The sequence below is a fragment of the Chlorocebus sabaeus genome, chromosome 8, assembly GCF_047675955.1.
Source record: "Chlorocebus sabaeus isolate Y175 chromosome 8, mChlSab1.0.hap1, whole genome shotgun sequence".
NCBI lineage: Eukaryota > Metazoa > Chordata > Mammalia > Primates > Cercopithecidae > Chlorocebus > Chlorocebus sabaeus.
Window position 1 is genome coordinate 55,975,310 of NC_132911.1, and position 20,189 is coordinate 55,995,498.

At 40.3% G+C, this 20,189-nt stretch overlaps 1 protein-coding gene across 1 annotated transcript in view; it reads right to left on the reverse strand.

Annotated features, from left to right (window-relative positions):
- The window catches only part of PXDNL (peroxidasin like), a 508,882-nt gene that overhangs the window by 480,760 nt on the left and 7,933 nt on the right, over positions 1-20,189 (reverse strand). The gene's annotated exons all lie outside the window — the stretch shown is intronic.

Here is a 20,189-nt window from a genome sequence, read left to right on the forward strand (position 1 = left end):
TCAACTCGTCAGCACCCATCAACTCGTCATTTACATCAGGTATAACTCCCAGTGCAATCCCTCCCCCCTGCCCCCTCCCCATGATAGGCCCCGGTGTGTGATGTTCCCCTTCCCGAGTCCAAGTGATCTCATTGTTCAGTTCCCACCTATGAGTGAGAACATGTGGTGTTTGGTTTTCTGTTCTTGCAATAGTTTGCTAGGAATGATGGTTTCCAGCTGCATCCATGTCCCTACAAAGGACACAAACTCATCCTTTTTTATGACTTTCAAGTCTTATTATTTATGAAATACATTTCTTATGGCTACAGCTGCCATAGATAGCGAATCTTCTGATAGATCCGGACAAGGTACACTGAAAACCTTCTGGAAAAGATTCACCATTCTAAATGCCATTAACAACATTTGTGATTCATGGGAGAAAGTCAAAATATCAACATTAACAATAGTTTGATGGAAGTACATTTTAACCCTCGGGGATGACTTAGAGGGGTTCAAGACTTCCGTGGAGGAAGTAACTGCAGATGTGGCAGAGAATCTCAAGAAAACTAGAATTTGAAGTGGAGCCTGTGATGTGACTGAATTGCTGCAATCTTATAATTAAACTTGAACGAATGAGGTCTTGCTTCTTATGGATGAGCAAAGAAAGTAGTTTCTTAAGATGGAGTCAACTCCTGGTGATGATACTGTGAACATTGTTAAAATGACAACAAAGCATTGAGGATATTATATCAACTTAGTTGATAAGGCAGTAGCAAGGATTGAGAGAATTTACTCCAATTGTAATAGTTCTACTGTAGGTAAAATGCTATCAGACAGCCTCACACGCAAAAGGGAAATCTTGTGTGAAAAGAAGAGCCCATTAATGCAGCAAACTTCCTTGTCTTATTTTAAGAAAATTCCACAGCCTCCCCAGCCTTCAGCAACCACTATCCTGATCAGTCGGCAGCCATCAGCAGTGAGGGAAGACCCTCCACCAGAAAAAAAGCTTACAACTTGGAGAAAGCGCCAATGATCATCAGCATGTTTTAGCAATAAAGTATTTTCAAATTAAGCTGTGTACATTTTTTAGACATAATGCTATTGCACACTTAACAGACTACAATATAGTGTAAACATAACTTTTATATGTCCCACAAAACCAAAAAAAAATGGTGTGACTCACTTTTTTGCGGTATTTGCCTAATGGTAGTTGTCTGGGACTAAACCTGCAATATCTTTGTAATGACTGTATGTAAATTAGCTAATAATTTTGAGAACCATCAATGATTTAGAGGACTAGGAGGTATTCCTCCTCTGGAGCTAGGAATGAAATTATTGTCATCCAGAATGAGTGACTGAGAACGGGGAAAGGATGAATTCTCCAAAGGAAAGTCCCCTGCTGGGAAAGTGGTGGGGGTGCAAAAGCCACCTCTCAATTGTTCAAGGAACAGCCTTTGGAGTGGAAGAGACAGTAATCATTCCAGCTTGGACATGAAATCAAAAACCAGGAGTAGAAATGTATTAGATAAAGATGTATTTGCACTTTAAGTTCTATGGAGTGTAACTAGTACGAGCTGCTTCACAATCTTAGACTTAAGACATCTTTGTAGCAGGGAGTCTGGTATCTCTCTCAGGGCTCCCTCTTTCCCCTACATGTCAAAAATCCTGCCCCATAGGGAGTTAGTCGAACCAGTGGTTCCCTTTCTCATTACTGGTCAGGACCACCTGTGAAGTTGAGGGCTCACAGTCCCATAGCTCATGGTCCAAGTGCTGGGATGTGTTCTTGGCCTCAGTTCAGCTTTTCTGGAAAAAGCAACCCCATTCTCACATTGCTTGATCTCAAGTAGGGGTGTTCCAAGCTCTGGCTCCCAAGGCTTTAGGACTCAGTGCCCTATGCTTCAGTTCTGCACTAACTGCCTTCCAGGGCACCAATTACTCCACAAGGGCCAAGTCAAATGAACTACAATATTCTCTGTCCTGTGGATCCAGAATTAATATTCCTGATTTCTCCCTGGGAATGCACACCACTAGTGCTTTTCTTTTTCCTTTTTCTTTTTTTTTAAATACCCCAGTTATTTCGACATAGTGCTATCTGCCCATCCTTTTTAGGGCAACCTCACTGAACACTTTCCTACTTTCCCTATTCTGCAAGACAAATTTCAGGTTCTCAATAGTCACTAGATAATGTTGCAAAGAGTGGCCTATAGCTTTCTCTCTTCATTGTGCCCATTTTTTTCTTTCTTTTTTTTTTTTTTTTGCTGTGTTTTTATGTTACTCATATGGTGATGTTTTAGTTCACTCCAAATTGGAGATTTATCCTTGATTTATATACGCAAGAATATTTCTAGAAAATATTTGTCCTCAGAATGCCCTGCCAAAGAGGTAAATTTCAATTTTTCTCTTTTCCAGGAAGGATATGCATTAACAAGCACAGATGGTGAACAAAGGTGAGACGGGCATGACACGAGTCTTCAGGGATGGCCAATGAGGGGCACTCAGTAGTGCCAGGGCAGTTATTGGATATAGTCTTCATTATATAGATGGAGAAAAAAAAGGAAAACCCAGAGGCTTGGGGCTTAAATATTTGCTCAAGATCATACACCTTCTTAGTGCCAGAAGAAAACAGGCATTCCGACTGGAGGCCTTCCATGACATCATGCCTGTGCAAATGACAATCACATCACGATAAATAACACAAAAGAAACTGTAGCCATTATCTTCTATTTTGCACTGTGCCTGCACTTGGCCTGGTTTTTCCAAACATACACCAGACTTGAATGACACAAGGCTTACCTTTAGAAGACAAAATCCACCCAAGGAGTATCCTTCAGGGGAAAGAGCACACAAAGAAGTTTAGAATTTAGAAGGAAGAACAAATATTAGGAAATTAAAGGGAACTTGTGTTACTTATCTTTAGACTCAGTTATTTTTAAAAAATGAATTATTGTATTTGTTATTATTGCCTTAAATATATATGCAAAATATTTTTCTAGTAAGTTTTTTTCACTATTTTTCAAGTCTTGGAAGTTTAAGCCGTCAATCTAAGATCTAACAAGACTTACAATGAGCAATCCAACGCTTGTTTTTTAAAAATGTCTCTAATGCATTGAAATCTATGAGATTATTCAAGGATAATTAAATGTGACGTTTTAAAAGGGAAAAAAAAGCACAGTATGACTCTGTGGTACAAAAACAAAATTGTTTAGACATAGGCATGGGAACAAGTCACAAGTTAAATTTTTTTTCATGTTAATTTTCATTAATAGATTTTTTTTTTTTTTTTTTTTTTTTTTTGCACAAACTCCCATTTTGAAAGAGAGATGAAATGAAATACCATTCAAAAGGAAGAGGAGGACGATTCTTTGTCAACCACACAGGCATTCAAATGGCAAGTGTGGGATTTTCTCCACCACGAAGTGAGGTACAGCTGGCCACAGACCCCAAAATGAATATTCAAAGAAACATTAAATTACTTAAATTTTGCCTTTAAATTCCTATCCCGTTTGCTAATACTTTCATGGAAGGTTCTATCGCCTTTTTAAGATAAAGCTTTCTCTTTTCTAACACGAGGTCCTGAGTTGCAAACCTTTTCTTATTTTCTCTTCTGGCATCCAGGAGCAACTAGGGCAGCATTATTTTTTCTATGAGGCACAGAGATTCCAGGATCCCTTTCTTTCCTTGCCTACGCGTGGGCCCATGCCGGAGGGGCAGCTCTCTGCGACACTGTCCGCAATGATGGGCGAGGGAAGGGCCTGGACACAGCGGAGGACGGCGGAGGGCAGCCGGGGCGAGGTGTGGGTGGGCCCAGACCCAGGTGCCAGCAGCCCTTACTCCTGCTGCAGTGTTGAGGAGGGCTGCCACTCTTTTTTGTTGTTGTTGTTTTTTAATATGTGCAAAACATTTATTCTGGGAATCTAAAATCTAGACAAAAAAAAAATATTGGGCTTTAGAAAAAGCCTACACCAAATTGTCTTATTTCTTCCCTAATACAGAATTCTGTACAGAATACATACAGAATAAGGAGGCGAAAAAAGTTAAAAAAAAAAAAAAATACATTGCTCCAGTTTGCCTGCAGGTATGTGATTTAAAATATCTCCGTTCTATTGAGGTATAGGATGAAAACTTTGGTAAAATTAGAAAAATTAACAAACCCTTTTAAAAAAATACAAAACAAGCCCCCCCCCCCCCCCCCCCCCCCCGCCAAAAGCCAAACAAACAAAAAGCCCTAACTTTGTATCTTTCTTGGTACATAAACAGTAACTACAAAAAAAATTCATTTGGAAAATGTGTTCATTAAAAAAAAAAAAAAAAAAAAGATTCCCTCTTGTAAGTTCTCAATTGCCGAGTTTAAAAACGGCATTTAAATGATCTGTTAAACTCAAATTGTTCCCAAGCACCCGCCCCATGTCAGGAAGAACTGAATGACCGCCATTTCTAGAACCCGCTGCTGCGGGGAAGCCAGCTGAGCAGGCTAGGTGGAGCTCCCGGAGGGTCGGCGGGCGCAGCTCCCTTGTGCTGGCTCCTAGGCGAGGGAGAGCCCCGCGCTGCATGGGGAAAGTTCCTGCCCCGCTCCGCTGCCCCACCCGCTAGGCCGCAGGCCCCAGGCGTCTCAGTGCCGCCCTGTCTCCACCTGCGCTCCTTGCCCCAGTCCGCGAGGTCTCGGGTCACGACATCGCCTGTCTCGCGGGTACGCAAGGCTCCCTCTGCACTTAGAGCACAGCCACCCCCTGGACCGGTGTGGGTAGGCCCCCGCCTCCCCTCCTCGTCTGCTTCTACAGGTCCACCCTTCTCGTGCCCGGCCTGTCCCCACCTTGTGTGCCTGTGTGGCCGTGCTCAGTACGGACCTCGGAAAGACTGCTGGCTCTTGCGGTTGAGATCCTAGGGCCAACACCCTCTCAATTCATCCAGACCAAGGAATCCTCCCGCCCCCACCCCAGGTCTCACATCCCCAGCACCAGGGAAAAGCATCTCATCAGGCCCTGCTGCGACAAGGAGAGCTCCGCGGGGCAGGGCCTTGCCTGTCTGGGCCCCAGCAAGGAACAGGTGCAAAGATGAATCTGTAAAGTGATGGAACCTAAAGATGCTACCTGCTTCCCAGGGGGAGTCGTGAGAACTGATCTGTGTGCCTGTGTCCTCCTGCCTTTAGTCAAGCGCCAGGCACAAAGGAAAGAAACACTTGCTGCAAAAAAAACTACCGGCGCATCATTAATGCGGCCAGAGCCTTCACATAACAAATGCTTATTGCACACATCCTGTATTCCCGGCACCGTGTTATGAGCTGGGAATGGAGTGCTCATGAAGATAGAATGATCACTGTTGTGGAGCTTATAATGTCATGGGGAAAACGTTAAATAATACAAACGTTGATTAAAGTTGTCAGAAAACAAGTACACAGCATGCCACTGAAGCACAGAGCAGCGGGACCTAACCTGTTAAAACATTTGTGTATGGGATTCTCAAATTCCAAATCCTGAGGCCTGCCTGTTCAGCCATGTAAACAGCCCCACCAGGAGGCCTGCCTTCCTTGCAGGTCTCCTCTATTTTTTTGCCAGGGCAGTCCCTGTCCAGGGCTCCCTCTCCAAAGCTAATGCTGGCTTCACTCCTCTTCTGTACCCAAGAGATTTTAACTCAAAAGTGAAAGCTTTTCCCAATCTACTCCTTCTCCCTTGCTTCTAGGAACTTTCTAGATCTCCAAAGTTTTCTGATTTTTTCTAGACCACCACCCTCTACCTCCCCAGGGATTCCCTTTTATTTTTAAAAACTCTAAAGCTCCAGGCTCCTACAGCTGTGTGTGCACAAAAACAAATAAAACCCTTAAGTCTCCTTCCCCACACATATCTTTCAAGGAAAAGATGAGGGGGATAATTTTCCAACAGCACAAATCTCAGAATTCTGATAAATACAAACTAGAGATGGGGAAAAATACTACGATTTACAAGCTATGGTTTTAATTGGTATGAAACCTTGGGCAGAACTTTGACGATCATGGCTTGGAGAACTAGGAACTTTTCCTGTTTTCAGTAACGACTTGGAAGAATTGCCCCCTCTCTATTACACAAAGATGCTTGCTAAAATACAGTGGTGGTTTGGGACCAGAGCAAGATATGAGCACAATGACAATTATATGAAAATAAGTGTGCCTCTGCACTGAAAACCCCATCTACGAATTTTAGATTCCCACCTACTAAACATACTCTCCAGTATCTCACGTATCTCTCACACCCAGTAAAAACTTTAGTTTGCGGGGGAAAAAAGAATGTTTCTGAACGTTAAATCATCATTTCAGGAACGTGCAATCTTAGTAAAGTCAGGCAAAGAGTGAGTGTTTCCAGTGCTTTCTCTACAAAAGTAGCTTTTTGGCTTCAAGAGACACTAGTTGATCATTTTCGTAATCTTTGTAAATATATTTCTTTGTACCCTGCCTTATTTTTTAAAAAGAGATCCAGAATCTTTTAGAATTTACCATTTTCACCTCTGCGTTTTAATGGATACAATAATACTAGTACTTATAGGTAAAGCTAACATTTGAATAGTTCCTGGTACATGATAAATAAACACAAAATTATAGGTGAGGAGACTGACACCAAAGGATTGAAGCCACTTGCCCAAAGACACATAGCTCACAAACTGTGAAGGGGAAATTCAAGTGCAGGCAGTTAGGCTCTGGGATCCAGGGTCCTAACTAATGAACTCTCTTGCCCCTCAACTAGATCTGTGAGCCAGAAATACATTGTAGGCAAAGCCTAAGCTTGCCAAGAGTCATCTTCTTACACAGAGAAAGACCAATAGATCATGTGGTCACATGACTTCCATAGGATTTATTCTGTGAGACTCAGATCATATTCACAACTATATAGTCCAAATTGGCCAGGACTGTGGGTGACAGTGCCTTTCAAACTACACAGAGGTGACCTGCAATCATTCAGGAAGGCACCCTTAACAAACAACTGCTCAGAGCCTGAAAGTCATGAAATGAAAAGCCATTCTCTAACAGTGAGAGAGCACCCAGGAACTGGGTCAACCCAACGCAGCTGTGACCATGTCATCCAGGTGACTTTCTGCTGCCTTAGTTCCATCATCTTGGTCAAATTCATTGGACGGAGAAAAGTATGGAAGGGTACATAAGTAGTTTTGCGTAACTTATCATCCCTGCTGGTGCATGCAACCCTAAAAGTCAGGTGTTCATACAGCTTCCCCTTAGTAGAGTTAGCTTCCCACTCTCTCTAGACAGTTCAGGTTAGTACTTGTCCTGTGATAGTGGCAAGTAAAAATTACTAGATAGTGGCAAGTAAAAATTCAATAGTGGATATAAAATCCTTCAATGCTTAATCATTATAGAGGCTGTTCTTGAAAGTTAGATTTTTTGTATAGGCTCTATTCTCAGTACAAGAACCTAGATGCCCAGGTAAGATTCTGCAATATATTGTAAATCTGATGATGTCCCACTTAGAAAAAATACATCATTTTCTGTTTACAGAATCTTTTTCCCTTCTTTTGCATTCAAAAAGTTCAAATAAACAAATATTAAAAGAAAAATATAATCAGAAATTGTAAAAAAAAAAAAAAAAAGAAAATAAATGATTTAGAAAAAATAGGTGGAAAACATTGAGTTTTACCTTCTCCCTTAACTAAGAAGAGCAATCAGCTACTTGAAATCTTTCCTCAGGGGCCAAGATGGCTAAGTAAATATAGATGCAATCAGAGGCGCCCACTGAGAAGAATGAAAATGGCGATTGAATCCTCCACCAGCAACTGAGGTATCGAGGTTCTCTCACTAGGACTGACTAGGTTGTCGGCATGACCCACGGAGAGCAAGAAAAAGACGGGTAGTATGACAGCCCACTTGGGAGCCACACAGGGCAAGGGGAGCTCCTACCCCCAGCCAAGGGAGGTGATGAGTGATCATGCTACCTTGCCTGGGAAACCATGCTTTTTCCACTGATCTATACGACTGGGGGATCCTCATGAGCCCACACCACCAGAGCCTTGGGTCCCAAGCATAGAGCTGTGCAGATTCTCAGCAACCACTCAGCTGGAGACTGCCTAAAACTACCAAATTCCTGGAAGGAGAGGTGTTCATCATCACTACAGCTGCCTGCTGCCTAAGACGACTGAACTCCCAGGGGAGGGGTGGCAGCCATCACTGCAGCTCCAGTTTGCCATTTTTTCCCCTGCTGGTGCTGGGAAGACTGGATGGTTTGGACCCAGGAGGAATTTCCCACAGCACAGGATAATGGCTGTGGTAGATTGTGGCCAGACTGCCTCTTTAGGCCAGACCCTGAACCAGCCTTCCTCACTGGGCGGGGCCTCCATGCAGGAGTTTCTGCAATTCCAGCCAGGGGTTTAGGGACAGCACTCTGATCTCCTTGGGACTGAGCTCCTTGGGGGAGAGGCAGCCGTGGTTTCCATGAATCAGCAGACTTAGTCTTTACCCCTATGGGCTCTGAGAACCAGGCAGTCTAGACAAATGGGATGTCCCCCAGCACAGCACACCCTATCCACCAAGGGGCAGCCAGAGTGCTTTGTTAAGCAGGTCCCAGATCCCATGTCTCCTGATTGGGTGAGAACCCCCACAACAGGGGTTGCCAGAGACCTTATACAGGAGTGTTCCCACTGGCATCAGGTCGGTGCCCCTCTGGGACAGACAGCTCAGGGGAAGGAGCGGCAGTCATCTTTGCTATTCTGTACCCTCCACTGATGACACTTGCATGAGGGACCCAGGTCTGGAGTGGAACCCCAGCAAACCACAGCAACCTTTGAAAGAGGGGCCTGACTGTTAAAAGAAAAACAAACAAGCAAACAAACAGAAAGCAACAACAACAACAACAGCATCAACAAAAATGTCCCCACAAAAACCCCACAAAGGTCAGCAGCCTCAAAGATCAAAACTAGATAATATCACTCACAAAGATGAGAAAGAATCAACAAAAAAAATGCTAGTAGCTCAAAAAGACAGAGTGCCACTTCTCCTCCAAATGATCACAACACCTCTCCAGCAAGGGCACAGAACTGAGCAGAGGCTGAGATGGATGAATTAACAGAAGTAGGCTTCAGAAAGTGGGTAATAATGAACTTTGCTGAGCTAAAGGAGCATGTTCTTACCCAATGCAAACCAGAAGAGATTAGTGGACAATATCAAACATTCTTAAAAGAATTTCCAACCCAGAATTTCATTCTGCCAAATTAAGCTTCATAAGCAAAGGAGAAATAAAATCCTTTTCAGACAAGCAAATTCCAAGGGAATTCATCACCACCAGGCCTGCCTTGCAAGAGCTCCTGAAGGAAGCACTAAATATGGAAAAGAAAAACTGTTACCAGCCACTGCAAAAACATACTGAAGTACAAAGACCAATGACACTGTGAAGCAACTACATCAACAAGTCTGCAAAATAACCAGCCAACATCATGATGACAGGATCAAATTCACACATAACAATATTAATCTTAAATGTAAATGGACTAAATGTCCCAATTAAAAGACACAGAATGCAAGCTGAATTGAGTCAAGACCCATCAGTGTGCTGTATTCAAGAGACTCATCTCGTGCAGACACAGATAGGCTTCAAATAAAGGGATGGAGGAAAATTTACTAAGAAAATGGAAAGTCGAAAAAAGCATCCTATTTTCTGACAAAACAGACTTTACACTAACCAAGATCAAAAAAGACAAGGAAGGGCATTACATAATGGTAGAGGGATCAATTCAACAAGAAGAGTTAACTGTCCTAAATGTATATGCACAAAATACAGGACCACCCTGATTCATAAAACAAACCCTTAGACACCTACAAAGGGGCTTAGACTCCCACAAAATAATAGGGAGAGACTTTAACAACACACTGTCAATATTAGACAGATCATCAAGACAGAAAATTAACCAGGATATTCAGGACTTGAACTCAGCTCTGGATCAAGCGGACATGATATCTATAGAACTCTCCATCCAGAAAACAACAGAATATACATTCTTCTTGGTGCCACATGGCACTTACTCTAAAATCAATTACATAATTGGAAGTAAAACGCTCCACGGCAAACGCAAAATAACTGAAATCATAACAAACAGTATCTCACAATACAGTACAATCAAATTAGAACTCAAGATAAAGAAACTCACTCAAAACCACACAACTACATGGAAATTGAACAACCTGCTCCTCAATGACTCCTGAATAAATAATGAAATTAAGGAAGAAATCAAGAAGTTCTTTGAAGCCAATGGGAACACAGAGACAATGCACCACAATCTCTGGGACACAGCTAAAGCAGTGTTAAGAGGCAAATTTATAGCACTAAATGCCCAAAAAGCTAGATGCAAGGGTCTGTCCCACAGACCATGACCCAGCGATGGATGCATAAAGTACACTGACACACAGATATTCTGCTTTGTCAGTTCAGCTGAGTGTCTGGGCCACTATTTGCAACCATGGCCTCGACTTGCCAGCGAGACTCACATTTATTCAGTAAAGATTAACTGACAAAGGTCATGAGTAAACACACCTGTGGGTAATTAACCGGGTCACCCCCGACCCCAGAGAGAGACATCATGCACCCACAAATGATCAAAGTTGTTCTTAAGACCACATGAGTAAATAAGTTTATTAGGTAAACTCCCCACATCCTTTTGTACTCACTTTAAGCTTTTTACTTAAGGTGAGGATCAGGTTGCCTTCAGCTATAATCCATACTAAAGCTATGCAAACCTCTCAGCCTTCCAAGAAGGTTTGTGGCTATTACTATAACCATCTTTAATATTTTTCCCACCAGCCTGAATGAACCCCCACAGTTAGAAAGATCTCAAATTGACACCTTAACATCACAATTAAAAGAACCAGAGAACTAAGAGAAAACAAAATCCAAAGCTAACAGAAAACAAAAAATTACCAAGATCATAGAGTGGAATTGAAGGAGATAGAGACCACACACACAACAAAAACAACAACAAAACCTTCAAAAAATCAATGCATACATGAGCTGGTGTTTTGAAAAAAAAATAATAAAATAGACCACTAGCTAGACTAATAAAGAAGAAAAGAGAAAAATCAAATAGACACAATAAAAAATGATAAAGGGGATATCACCACTGACCCCACAGAAATACAAATAACCGTCAGAGAATACTATAAACACCTGTATGCAAATAAACTAGAAAATCTAGAAAAAATGGTTAAATTCCTGGACACATACACCCTCTCAAGTCTAAACCAGGAAGAAGTCGAATCCCTGAATAGACCAATAATAAGTTCTGAAATTGAGGCAGAAATACTTAGCTTACCAATCAGTAAAAGCCCAGGACCAGACAAATTTACAGCTGAATTCTACCAGAGGTACAAAGAGGAGCTCGTACCATTTCTTCTGAAACTATTCCAAACAAGTAAAAAGGAGAGACTTCTACCTAACTCATTTTATGAAGCCAGAATCATCCTGATACTAAAACCTGGCACAGATACAAAAAAAAGAGAAAACTTCAGGCCAATATCCTTGATGAATATCAATGCAAAAATCCTCAATAAAATACTGGCAAACCAAATCCAGCAGCACATTAAAAAGCTTATCCACCGTGATCAAGTTGGTGTCATCCCCAGGATGCAAGGCTAGTCAACATATGCAAATTAGTAAATCACATAAGCAGAACTAAAGATAAAAACCACATGATTATCTCAATAGACACAGAAAAGGCCTTCAATAAAATTTAATGCTGATTCATGTTAAAAACTCTCAATAAACTTGGTATTGATAGAATATACCTCAAAATAAAAAGATCCATTTATAACAAACCCACTGCCAATATCATACTTAATGGGCAAAAGCTGGAAGCATTCCCCTTGAAAACTGGCACAAGACAAGGATGTCCTCTCTCACCACTCCTATTCACCATGGTACTGGATGTTCTGGCCAGGGAAATCAGCCAAGAAAAAGAAATAAAGGGTATTCAAATTGGAAAAGAGGAAGTCAAAATGTCTCTGTTTGCAGATGACATGATCCTATATCTAGAAAACCCCATCATTTAAGCCTGAAAGCTTATTAAGCTGATAAGCAACTTTAACAAAATCTCAGGATACAAAGTCAATGTGCAAAAATCAAAAGCATTCCTATAAACCAACAACAGACAAGCAGAGTCAAATCATGAATGAACTCCCATTCACAATTGCTACAAAGAGAATAAAATACCTAGCAATACAACTTAGAAGGGATGTGAAGAACCTCTTCAAAAATAACTATAAGCCACTGCTCTAGGAAATAAGAGAGGACACAAACAAATGGAAAAACATTCCATGCTCATGGATAGGAAGAATTAATATCATGAAAATGGCTGTACTGCCCAAAGTAATTTGTAGATTCAATGCTATTCCCATTAAACTACCACTGACATTCTTCACAGAGTTAGAAAAAAAACTACTTTAAAATTCATGTGGAACCAAAAAAGAGCCTGTATAACCAAGACAATCCTAAGCAAAATGAACAAACCTGGAGGCATCATGCTACCTGACGTCAAACAATACAACAAGGCTACAGTAACCAAAACAGCATGATACTGATACAAAAACAGACACATAGACCAATGGAATAGAATAGAGATCTCAGAAATAAGACTCACACCTATAATCAGCTGATCTTCAACAAACCTGACAAAAACAAGCAATGGGGGAAGGATTCTCTATTTAATAAAAGGTGCTGGGTAAACCGGCTAGCCATATGCAGAAAATTGAAACTGGACTCATTATACAAAAATTATACCTTATGCAAAAATTAACTCAAGATGGATTAAAGACTTAAATGTAAAACCCAGAACCATAAAAACCCTAGAAGGAAACCTAGGCAGTACCATTCAGGACATAGGCACAGGCAAAGATTTCATGATTAAAACATCAAAAGCAATTGCAACTAAAGCAATAATTGACTAATGGAATCTAATTAAACTATAGAGCTTTTGCAAAGCAAGAGAAACTATCATCAGAGTGAACAGACAACATACAGAATGGGAAAAAATTTTTGCAATCTATTCATCTGACAAGGCCTAATACCCAAAATCTGCAAGGAACTTAAACAAATTTACAAGAAAAAACAAAAAACAAAACATTAAAACATGGGCAAAGGACATGAAAAACACTTCTCAAAAGAAGACATTTATGCAGCCAACAAACATATGAAAAAAGATACAACATCACTGATCATTAGAGAAATGCAAATGAAAACCACAATAAGATACCATCTGATGCAAGTCAGAGTGGTGGGGTTTTAAGAAGCCAAGAAACAACAGACGCTGGCAAGGATGTGGATAGGAACCTTTTTACACTGTTGGTGGGAATGTAAATTAGTTCAACCATTGTGGAAGACAGTGTGGCAATTCCTCAAAGACCTAGAACCAGAAATACCATTTGACCCAGCAATCCCATTACTGGGTATATACCCAAAGGAATATAAATCACCTAGAACCAGAAATATTTGACCCAGCAATCCCATTACTGGGCATATGCCCAAAGGAAAATAAATCATTCTATTATAAAGATACATGCACATATATCTTCACAATAGCTAAGACATGGAATCAACCCAAATCCCCATCAATGATAGACTGGATAAAGAAAATGTGGTACACATACACCATGGAATACTATGCAGCCATAAAAAGGAACAAGACAATTTCCTTTGCAGGGACATGGATGGAGCTGAAAGTCATTATCCTTAGCAAACTAATACAGGAACAGAAAACCATACACCACTTGTTCTCACTTATAAGTGGGAGCTGAACAATGAGAATACATGGACACAAGGAGGAGAACAACACACACTGGACCCTGTGGGGGCAGGGCAGAGAGGGAGAGCATCAGGATAAACAGCTAATGTATGTGGAGTTTAATACCTAGGTGATGGGTTGATAGGTGCAGCAAATCACCATAGCACACGTTTACTTATGTAACAAACCTGCAAGTCCTGCACATGTATCCTGGAACTTAAATTAAATCTTAAAAAAACGATATTATTCCTGAGAAAATGTGAGACATAAGTAAATAAAATAATTATTACTATAACCAACATTGGGAAGTTTAAAAATATAATAATTGATTGTTGTCTTGGGCTGGTGCCATGAGAGCTGTCTAGGATTCCCATGCAAACAGAGTTATAGTCCCTACTTGGTGGCTGCTTTTAGCTGACTTGGAACATTTTAAAAATAAGTTCTAAACACTGCAACAGCTTTTCAACTATACTTGTCTTTAGAGTTGGCCAAAATATAGACCATGGCAAAATCAGCCTCTCTCTAACAGGGCAAGGTGAGCCAGGAAGGGAACGGCTCCAGGTAGGGAGGCATTCTGATCTAGGTATGAAGAACAAACCGTTTTACTGTGCACCTACATCTGATTTAAAATAAGGGTGCCAACTAGAGAGATGGAGATCTTTGTACTTTTCTCCCTACCCACGCCCACCCCTCACAGCATTACAGGATTAACCATCACATCAGCACTCAAATATTTCTCATATCTGCTTGTCAGAATATTTAGCCTCTAATTCTCTTTTCTCCCTTACCTCATTTTCCCTAGAAACTTTTGCCTTTGGAATCTATTTTCCTCTTTGAACAGGCACATGCCACAAGCCTTTTCTGTAAGAGTAGTCAACACAGGTGAGATAGTAGGTGAGGCTTACAACTAAAATCGTTTCAGTCCAGGCAACTCCCTGTTAAACACAGAGTGGTCCACAGCACTCTTAGAATGGAGGGCCTGCCCCATGTCAAACTTTCAAATGGGCAATATTTTCAGCACCCCTCAAGTTTCACTGGGCCAATTGGCTCATTCCTGCATGCAACATATGTTATGTTAATATCCCAACATAAAATATGTTGGTATGTAAAATATTTTATGTTAATATATTTTATATTGTCTATCTTCTCTGTTCTCTGCCCTGAAGGAACTCAGTCTCTCAGAAAGACAAGTTAATAATGCTAATTCCACATGGTATGTTCCCTGATTCAGGTAAGACAGGAAAAGTGTTTCATGCAGCCTGGGAGTAACAGGGAAAAGGAAGGCTTCCCTGAGGCGAGCTCTGAGCTGCTTCTGCAGAACAAGCAGGAGTAGACTCAATGTGGGGAAAATGGCCATGGATGCATTCCTGGCAGGAAAAACTGCTGTGGGAAGTCAGGGACCCTGAACAGAGGGACCAGCTGGAGCTGTGGCAGAGGAACATAAATTGTGAAGATGTCATTTTAATATGGACACATATCAGTTCCCAAAATTAATACTTTTATAATTTCTTATGCCTGTCTTTACTGCAATCTCTGAACATAAATTGTGAAGATTTCATGGACATTTATCAGTTCCCAAAAATAATACTCTTATAATTTCTTACGCCTGTCTTACTTTAATCTCTTAATCCTGTTATCTTCATAAGCTGAGGATGTTAGTCACCTCAGGACCACTATTGTACAAATTGATTGTAGAACATGTGTGTTTGAACAATATGAAATCTGATTGTAAAACATGGGTGTTTGAACAATATGAAATCAGTGCATCTTGGAAACAAACAGAATAACAGTGATTTTAGGGAACAAGGGAAGACAACCAACTGTCTGAATGCCTGCGGGGTCGGGCAGAATAGAGCCATATTTTTCTGTTTCCAGAGAGCCCATAAACGGACGTGCAAGTAGGAGAGATATCATTAAATTCTTCTCCAAGCAAGGAATATTAAATATTAAGACCCTAGGAAAAGAATTGCATTCCTGGAGGGAGGTCTATAAACAGCTGCTCTGGGAGTCTGTCTTATGCAGTTGAGATAAGGACTCAAGACTGCATGTCTTGCTTCCGTTTCCCTCCTGAGCTTATATATTTCTGAGCCCCTACCCTTTCTACCAGAATGCCCAGGTAAAACACAACAAAATTTAACAATGTATGAACCCCAAATATCCAAGACAGGTCTCAGTTAATTCAGAAAGTTTATTTTGCCAAGGTTGAGGACACACTCCCATGGCACAGCCTCAGGAGGTCCTGATGACATGATAGAGCACAGTTCGGTTTTATACACTTTAAGGGGACATGAGACATCAATCAGTTTATGTAAGATGAATATTGATTTGGTCTGGAAAGGTGGGACAACTTGAAGCAAAGGAGAACAACTTGAAGTGGGGAGGTGGCTTCCAGGTCATAGGTAGATAAGAAACAAATGATTGCATTCTTTTGAGTTTCTGATTAGCCTCTCCAAAGGAGGCAATCGGATATAGATTTATCTCAGTGAGAAGAGGGGTGACTTTGAGTAGAATGGGAGGCAGGTTGGTCCTAAGCAGTTCCCAGCTTGACTTTTCCCTTTAGCTTAGTGATTTTGGGGGCCCCAGAATTTATTTTTGTTTCACACTCTCAATGATTCAATTTTTTTCTCCTCTTTTTCACTCATTTCTCTGTCTTTGTTGCCCATCTAGTTGACAAACAAGGACATTCACCATCCCTTTTCACTCCATGAATACAGAAGCAGAATTGGTCCTTCTAACACCAGACTTGTACTGTCATTCAACTTTTCCCATGTGTAGTAGCTCTCCAACTAGCACAGGGACCACAGCTTTGCTGCCTCAGGTTGCGGCTACTCCCCACAAAGCTATTATTCCATAACACATCTCTTCACTTCATTTATAGAATCTACAGTAGGGTTGAAAGGCAGCGCTTAGTGTAGGGAACACTGTTCTAATAATTCAATAATCATATGCCATCTAAGTACAGGCTGTTGTAGGATATCCTGGCTCCATTGACCTTCTAAAGCAATTTGTCTGTCCATTTTTTTTTTTTTTTTTTAATACTTTAAGTTCTAGGGTACATATGCACAACATGCAGATTTCTTGAAGGATGACTCCCAAGTCTCTAGGGTACATTACACCTTGGCCAGTGGTGCTGGCCTTTAGTCCTCTACCTCCTCAAGCTGTCCCCTCCACATTGTCCCTGCGTCCATTCTCCTGCTTGGGCCCCATCCACACTCACCTGCCCTTTCTTCCAGAACAGCCTCTTCCAGCCCCTCTCCACAGGATCACACTGGCCTGAGTCAGGAGGTCAGTGACAGCCACTTTCAGTTTCATTTCTCTCCCCAACAAGTCAACCACTGGGGGAAGTTTGAATGTTGACACAGTTCATCTGGGTCCCATTGTGCTTCCCCTCAACAATGCCAGGTGGGCAAAGGTCCAAGGAGTTCAGGCCTGTTCATTACTGCCAAGTGATCATTCAAAGCCAGCAAGTTATGTCAGTTACAAACGAGCTACAAAAAATTTTGTAACAAAGGTGAAAGTAACTCCTATTAAGTTGTATTTTATATATATATAATTTAAATTATAAAATTTTATATATAACTTATAAAACTTTATATATAATTTAAATTATAAAATTATATATATATGTGTTTGCTGCCTCAGATTGCAGCTGCTCCCTATTATTCCATAACACATCATTTTTTATTTATATATATTAAAGTGTATATATATATATAATGAATGGAAATTGGAAAGAGCTGAAGGAATTCTATTTTCTTCTTGAACAAGGTGAAATTTTTATCAGCTGGACACACTTTTTCATGACTGAGGTTAAGACATTTTCCAATTCCCCACCGCCATCTTATTCCTCGAGTTTTGTATTATTTGGACAGCAAAGAAAGCTTTCCACATAAATAAAATGCCTTTAAATTAAATGCTTAGAATTTCACATTGTAAATACTTTTGTATTTATGACTTTCAGGAAAATCCTCAATCATTAAAACAGCCCTAAGCTTAAAACGTATTCTAATATAATCAAGGTGGTTTTTAGAGCATGTTCAATTTGCAGTTACTGAGTCCATTTCTTAACCAGTAACTAAGCAAATTAGGAAAGTGCAACCTAATGATCCTGGCATAGGATGGAGTCAAATCACACTCACCATACGCTGCTTCTGATTACTGAACAGGCTCCCTAAAGATGCTGTGTTCGTTACTGGATATTTTTTTGTTTGCAAATTCTAATTCTGAAAGATTTGTTTTACTAAAATCCACAGCATGAAGAGTGAAATTTTCTCAATGGCAACAGGGTTTTTGGTAAATGCTATTAGTTTAGAAACACAATGATATCTTTATAGTAGGAATGAAATTAAAATTTGGAGGGACAGTTTTGCATTTTTCTAAACTTAAAACCCTGATCAACCAGTCTTTAAAATAATACAGTTTTCTTACCTATGATTTAGGAAAATATTTTCTGCATTCAGGTTAAAATTTTGAAACATGTAAAAATGGAAAAAATCCATTTTAACAATACTACTAATTTTAACAATACTACTAATTAGCGTTTACTAAGCATGTTGGCTATTTGCAGAGCTAAATATATTATTTACATCATTTCCATGTTACAGTGACAATAAACATACATAAGGGTGGTTTAACAAAAACTACTGGTTCTACTGCTGGTAAGAAATTCACCCAGCTTCCATTTGCGTTAGTTTTCAAAACTTAATTGGTTTTTTCTTTTTCATAATTGTTATTGTCACCTTTCATGATATTGCTGACATAAAACGCAACCCTACATCAAGGATTTTTAGCCCCAGAGGAGTAGAGGACCAATTTTTACAGGTTTTACATATACTTCTCAGCTTTTATACCATTTCTCTAGTAGAAGTCACACACTGAAGGTCCTGGGCAAAAAGCAACCTACAAATACGCATGGTTGGGCTTGTGTATTTTTGCCTTTCCATTTCTAAAAATGTAATTAGCTGCTAATATTGAATAGCTAGGGAATGTCACTTTTGGTTTCTATATTTTCTTGAAACTATGGCCCAAATCCCCAAAGGCCATCAATTAGCTAAGTAACTGGTTGCCCCATTAGCAAGAGTTGCCTCTGCCTTCATTACCATCCCCAGATACTCCAAGCTTCAGGCTAGTTGCTATTCATCACACAGTAGTCTGTCTTTCATCTACCCCACTTCCCTCAAATTATTTACTGGCAGGTTCCCAGAGATATTTAAGTTACTAATTCCTGTCCTGAATTGCAAACATGATACTAATAGCAAAAACTTCCATAGTGTTTACTAGAGCTAGACAATTTCCTAGGTACTTAAAATGCATCAATTCATTAAATCTTCAAAATAACCAACAAGGTGAACACTGCATTAGTCTGTTCTCACACCCTGTGATAAAGAAATACCTGAAACTGGGTAATTTATGAAGAAAAGAGGTTTAATTGGCTCATGGTTTGAAAAGCTGTACAGGAAGTATAGCAACTTTTGCTGGGCTTCTGGGGAGGCCTCAGGAAACTTACAATCATGGCAGATGGCAAAGGGGGAGCAAGAACTTCACATGGCCGGAGCAAGAGGAAGACAGAGGCAAGAAGAGTTACATACTTTTAAACAACCAGATCTTGTGATTACTTTACTCTCACCATGACAACACCAAGGGAGGTGGTGTTAAACCATGAGAATCCGCGCCCACGACCCAACCACCTCCCACCAGGCCCCACCTCCAACATTGGGAGTTACAATTCAACATGAGATTTGGGTGGGGACACAGATCCAAACCATATCAAACACTATTAGCATCTCCATTTAAGATTAGGAAACTGAGACACCAAGAAGTTGAGAATTTGTCCAAGGCAATACATTTTGTAAGTGGTGGCACGAGACTCCCAGACAGGGATCTGGCCAAGGGCCTGAGAATCCACCATTAAGCTTTATTTATAAACACAGTGGAAGACTCTGCATGACAATACTGACAACATCATTTCAATTCTGCTCATTACATTTAGAAGTGTGTGTCTAATGGGTGCTAATCTCTTCTTTGAAACACTTAGGAAACAAAATTTAGGTCGAGTTGTACCTCAGGTAGCTCCAAGACACTTGATTAGACAAGCAGCCCCTTCTCTAAGGCTTTGCTGCTATCTACCAAAAAACTGTCATTACAAAAGGACAAATGGCTGGTTCTCAGTCTGAAGGCACCTGCAGAACTGTGTTGTCCACATAGCAATAAGCAGTGCTCCCAAGTTCAAGAATCTTTTTAGTTATTACAGTAAGACTTATTTTGATATGTGCATGCATATAAAATTAATGAAATGCTTTACAGAAATGAAAATCTATGGATAATGTCATTTTCTATGTAAATACCATCAAATTGGACTTTTTATTACCAAGTCCTCATTTTGTGATTATGACTGACAAATGTGTGGCAATGATCCTCTTAAACATTTATATCTCAGAATTCCAGAAATTTTAAGCTATTTCCCTCTGCCCAAG